Source organism: Spinacia oleracea, chromosome 6, assembly GCF_020520425.1.
Source record: "Spinacia oleracea cultivar Varoflay chromosome 6, BTI_SOV_V1, whole genome shotgun sequence".
NCBI lineage: Eukaryota > Viridiplantae > Streptophyta > Magnoliopsida > Caryophyllales > Amaranthaceae > Spinacia > Spinacia oleracea.
The window spans coordinates 83,107,319-83,113,776 of NC_079492.1; the positions used below are offsets into that span (position 1 = coordinate 83,107,319).

General features: G+C 44.2%; 1 non-coding gene across 1 annotated transcript; it reads left to right on the forward strand.

Moving 5' to 3' along the window:
• Positions 1–6,133: 6,133 nt before the first annotated feature.
• LOC130464513 (small nucleolar RNA R71) lies at positions 6,134–6,240 on the forward strand. The gene has a single exon (XR_008924917.1). It is a non-coding gene; the product is annotated as a small nucleolar RNA R71 (small nucleolar RNA).
• The last annotated feature ends 218 nt before the right edge of the window (positions 6,241–6,458 follow it).

The following is a 6,458-nucleotide window of genomic DNA, read 5'->3' on the forward strand; positions in this document are numbered from 1 at the left end:
GTTTGATACATAAAAGTACTAAGGGACGGGGGTGAAAACTCTATATAAAACGCATATATCAAACTCCCCCAAGCTAGATCTTTGCTTGTCCCTAAGAAAAGAAATCATCGATGAATACATAAATCAACTTCACCCCAAACACATCTTAAAACAATGGATACGATTCAAGGCAAAATCCAACAAGCATGCATCAATTCCAACCAATCAAATCCATCCAACCGCTAATCCACCTCAACGATCGTCACGCAAAGCGAACCACAAGTGTACAATGGAATTCAAGACTAGTGCTCACACACTCGTCACTCATTTATGTGGCGGATAAAAAATGTACCCGTTAGCTCCCCTCCCAACATATATGTGTACAATGCCCTCCCAACTCACAACAATCGTGTGTCTAGAAAAACATGCACTCAACCTAGTAGTCGACTCGGAATGTGTCATGTCATAACTTGCATTGATAAACAACTACTTTCACATTAATATGACTCTATGCACAAAGGTCGGAAGGTCTTCAAAGCTTGTAATGATAGGCTTAGGTAGAGGTGCGGTAAATTTGGGTAAAACGTGAGCTTAAAGCCTTGGCTTTGGGGAGCATAAATCCTAGCAAAACCATGGTCAACCACAAATGACGACCGCAACCACAACTTCCCACTCAACACATGATGAAACAACAAACAAACCACACTATACTTTATTGCCTTTCTTTCACAATTAAAATCAATCACTCATAAAGATAAGAAATTACAATACTTGAGTGTAACAATGCTTTGAATTTTTCTGAGAGTAATGAATTTTTTTTTTTCTTTTTTTTTTTTTTTTTTCAATTTCCTTTTTTTTTTTTTTCTTTGGAAACCATCATATTTCTATTCTTCTCATCTCTTTCACTCTTCATTATTTTTTTTCTCTTTTTCAAACAACAACAGGATAAGAAGGACTCCCTTATTTCCTTTTCAACACTCACTTTGTGCTCAAAACTAAAAACACTACAACTCCCTCACCTCACTTACTATTAGCTCCCCCAAGCTAGGCTTGGGACTAGTAACCAATGGGGCTTTCATGGGCTTGTAATATGGCTAGTCACCGAATAAAGGGGCACAAGCAACAACATGGGTAGAAAAGGAGGGAACAAATGTATCTAGATTCATCTGAAGGCTACCTAAACAGAAAAATGCCTTCGTCCTCCACAATGTGCATGTATATGAGTCATAAAACATTACTAATAGTTGCAAACCAATACTCAAAATCAATGGCACACCAGGAAGCTATCACACATCCTAACCAAGTCGACTAGTCAAGCACCAAGTCCACAAGGAGTTGGTCAGAGTTGACTCATGTCAAGGCATCAAAATAATCGGATCTCAAATCATGGTTAACAAATCAGCAATACTCGTCATCAAAAACCAAGACTCAAAACAGTTTACAATCAAGGGGCACAGGGAAGCATGGTTTTGTATTCATCGGAACGTATTTTTGTATTTTTTTTTTTTTCAAAGCAATAAACTAATCTAGAAAGCATTAAACACACCAAAATAAACACACCAAAATAAAGAAATTCAATAATAAAAGAAAGACATACCTACAATGTACAAGTAGTGTGAAACCCCCCCCCCCCCCCAAACCAAATCAGACAATGTCCTCATTGGCTCAAGGGTATCGAACCTCATCATCAACATCATCTCGGCATCACTGATGGCCTTGGCCATCATCACCATCATCATCACCATCATCTCGGCCAGCATGCCCACTAGGACCCGCTCCCCACCCTCCGTACTGGGTGGGTGTGAAGGTGCCCATAGAACCCGGAGCTCCATATCCCTCCGCGGGATAGGTAAACCAGGTAGGGTGCTCGTAATCTGGGGCAATATAGCCCTGCCTGGCATACTGATCATAAAATGGGAACATGGTCCTCTGGTGATCAGCTGCGAACTCCCGGAACCCGAGCTCAAGTCTGCTCAACCTCTCATCAATGGACCCCTGATCCTCATGAACTACCGGGCCACTCTGGGGCCTCCCCGTGTCTCGACGCCCCCTCCTGAAGTAGGTGCGAGGCTCTGGCTGGTACTGATGGGGCTCTGGCTGAGGGTCAGGCTGAGGCTGGGGGTCAGGCTGAGGCTCTCGCTCAAATCCAACAAATAGATAATGAGCCTGACCGGGTCTGAAACTAGTGCGGCCCTGAGGGTCAGGCAAGGTGAAAAGCCTGTTTCCCTCGAACATCCAGTACATGGCTCCCGGCCTAAATAACCCGTGCTCCCCCTGCAGCCTACGGAGTCCAGCAAAATAAGCCAAATCAAGCAAGTTGCTACCCAGAACTGGGATCTGGTTAACCTCAGTAAAATTGGCCGTGGCCATGGCTATGTGGGTGATCAACCCACCAATGGTAATCTTGGTAGTATGTGTGGAGGTGGCTATGGAGTAAAATTGAGAGGCCATGTGATGTGCGAGGTTCATTTTGTAGCTCTCCTCTCCTTCGGAAACGTAGCCACCTAGGATCTCTAGCTCCGTACTTCTAATGTTCTGGGTCTCATCCCTACCAAAGATAGTAAATCCTAGGAACCTGTAAAAGACAATGGGTACCGGGTGTTGAATCTTGGAAGCATGCAAATGTTGCATACTCCCGGGATTATCATTGCCCGTAAGCTTTCCCCACATGGTACAGTTATTGTGAGTCTCCTTGGGTTTCCTACTATATGTGGTAGACAATCCAAAAATCCTACCAAAATCAGATAAGCTCATGGTGTAGGTTCGGTTCATGACACGAAATTGAACCGATGACACGGTTCGATAACCATCCCTACGAATATTAAAACTACTCAAAAATTCTAGAGTCAACCGCCTAAATGTGAGACGGAGCATACCATACATGCTACTCATACCAACACCAACAAAAACACGTTTTACATCACGCTCAATTCCCATTTCATGCAATGATTTTTGACATATAAAGCGAGTAGGGATTACCTCCCTCAATTTGAGGTAAATGAATCGTGCTCGTTGCTCCTCCGTAATAAAGATGACATCCGGAAAATCCGTGTCGGGCTCGAATTGCGGTGGTGGAGGTGGTGGTGTCGGTTCCCGAGCTCGGCTTGTGGAAGCCTCATGTTGATTTCTTGGTACCCTCGTGCATTTTCTTTGTGGTCTATTTGCCATTGATGAAAAATCTGAATTTTTGAGTTTTTTGAGTTTTTTGGGTGAATTTGGGGATTTTGTGGGGATGAGTGAAAACTTAAATCGATTAGGTGTAGGTTGTAGAGGATGATGAGGGGATGATTTTGATGAAAATTTTGTTGAATTTGGTGGAGAATTGAGGGAGATATGGTGGTTGGAAGTTTTTTTGAGGTTGGGGTTTAATGGAGGAAGAGAGAGAGAGTTAGGTTGAAGATGAAGAAGAAGTGAAGAAAGAAAGAAGAAACCGTGTACTTGTCGCTGAAATCGCATCTCGCCCGATCGGGCGACATTCCGCCCGATCGGGCGGTTTGCGATCCTTTTCTTCTGATCCGTACACGCCCGATCGGGCGCAGCTCGCCCGATCCGGATCGGGCGATTTGCGATTTCCTCTTTTCTTGACTTTTTCTGCCCAGAATTCCTCCTTGACTTTTCCACGAATTTTCCTCAACCGCCCGATCGGGCAAAATAATTTCGCCCGATCGGGCATTCCACTCGCTAGACCGCCCGATCGGGCAATATAAAATCGCCCGATCGAGCATTCCACTCGCCAGTCCGCTCGATCGGGCATGCTGCGCCCGATCGGGCAGAAATAAGCTTTATGAAAATCATCCGTGCGCGCCCGATCAGGTGCAGCTCGCCCGATCCGCATCGGGCGATTTACAGTGTGCTTGGCCTTGAGCTTAATTTCACTTTCTCGAACTTGGGGCTTTAGGCCTGCACATTAAGAAACACCCAAACAGCGTAATGCCCTCTTCTCGCCTCACTAACACCAAAAACAATACTTAAACACACGTAGGTAATAGAAATACTTAAACACACGTAGGTAATGGAAAATACTAACTAAACACACAAAAATTAGAATCAACAATCAAGCTTATACTACTAAGGCAATAAATGGATAATGAAATACTCATCCCCTATGAGATTGATGTAATGTCCCCATTACACAATCTCCGTTTATGCGCAGACAATAGACATGAAAGGGATGAGAGCCACGACAGCTCATCGAATGGGGGCACCAAAGATGGTGCCACCTGGTGTCACATCGATTACCTTGGATGAGCTGTGTGGTGCGGGAAGTGACAGATCACGACCCCGATCGTGAATACGATGTCCACCGTTTACAGAACTTTCGGCCCCTTGGGTCGTGGCATCATCAATCCGTCCCTTCTTTCGAACCCATGCCGAAGAGTGTATACTCCGATCACCTCCACCTGCAAGACAATTTGAAACATGTGCTTTTTCCGAGGAGTTATTAGAGTTAGTATGAGTCAATTCGGTATTAAAATAATCATTAGAAATATTGACTCCAAAACATGACTCCTCTACCATAGGGTTCTTAGAAACATGGGTTAAATTGAAAGTAACCTTATCATCTCCCACATTTAGCGTCAACTTGCCATTCTTGACATCTATGATTGCCCCCGCAGTGTGTAGGAAAGGCCGACCTAAAATAATAGGAATTTGCCTATCCTCTTCCATGTCTAAAACAACAAAATCAACAGGAATAAAGAATTTACCTACTCTAACAGGCACATCTTCTAAGACACCTAGGGGGTATTTTACAGATCTATCGGCCATTTGCAGAGTTATGTTGGTAACTTTTAAATCACCCATGTTCAACTTAGTACATACAGACAGGGGCATGACACTAACACTGGCACCTAAATCACATAAGGCTTTGTCAATAAAAAGGTTGCCAATATTACACGGGATAGAGAAACTCCCGGGGTCCTTCAACTTGGGTGGAGACTTATTTTGTAGTAAGGCACTGCACTCCTCAGTAAATGCAACAGTCTCCACCTCACTAAATGCTCTCTTCCTAGTCAAGATGTCTTTCATGTATTTAGCATATGCAGGTACTTGAGTAATTAATTCAGTGAAAGGGACTGTTACCTGCAGATTCTTTACCACTTCTAAGAACTTACCAAACTGCTTGTCTAGCTTTTTCTTTAGCTGACGATGAGGGAAGGGAAGTTTGATAGGTGGAACTTGTATCTCAACTTTCTTCTCAACCCCTGTGTCAGCTTCCTTATCCTTGACCACCTTCTCACTTTCTCTTGGCACAACACCACTAACAGATACTTCAACCCCTTCCTCTATAGTCATAGGTGGCCCATCATACTCATATCCACTCCGCAGAGTGACAGCATTTACAGTCTCTCTGGTCACAGGCTGTGAAGGGAGTTGACCTTTGGGTCTCTCTGCAAGAGCGGTAGCCATTTGTGCCAACTGTTTATCCATGATCTTGTTATGAGCGGTGAGGGCATCGATTTTGGCATCCTTTTCGCTTAGAGATTTCTGCAATTCCAACATCATATTCCTCATCTGTACAAGCATGGGATCAGGTTGTGTGGGTTGAGGTTGTGGTGGTAAGCCAGGTGATCCACTAGGTTGCGAGTTGTAGTTGCTCCGCGGTTGGTAGGGTTGTTGTGGTGGTGGAGGGTGTTGAATCTGGTGGGGGTTCTGAACATTAGTACTCCTATATGATAATAGGGGGTTGTTTTTATACCCCTCATTGTATGAGTTGGAATACGGATTGTTCTTCTTGTAGGACTGGAATGCATTGCATTGTTCGATGGAGCTTCGGCATACCTGTGCATAATGGCCCTGCATCCCACAACTATTACAGACATTAGCAGATTGGGCACTCATTGCAGCGACACTAGCATGTTGGGTGGATTGGGAAGATTGGGAAGATGCGATCTGTATATTGTCGAGCTTGTGATGTAGGGCAGTTAGCTGAGCAGTAAGCTGTTCAATAGAATTCATCTCATGCTTAACACCTCGGTCGGCAAAACCTCTGGGATTCCCATATTGGGCACTATGGATGGCCATCTCCTCAATCACCTCCAAAGCTCTAGGCACCTCCAGTTGCATAAATCTCCCACTGGCAGCTGAATCCAAAAGACACCTAGATTCATTACCCAGACCATTGTAGAACTGCTGAACCAGGAACCAGTCATCTAAACCATGGTGTGGGCACTCTCTTTGCAAGTCCTTGAATCTCTCCCAAACTTCGAACAAACTCTCATCTACTTGTTGAGAGATACCTAATATCTGACCCCTCAGACGAGCTGTCTTCTCAGGTGGGAAATATTTAACATAGAATGCGAAGGCCAAAGAATTCCAATCGGTGATTTTCATAGCTGCGCGGTTGAGACTGTTAATCCATAGCTTGGCCTTCCCACTCAATGAAAATGGAAAGAGTATCTCCACAGTCTGCTCCGGTGTTAAATTCTTCTGCTTAATGGTGGCACAATACTGAATGAAAGACTGAATGTGGAGATTGG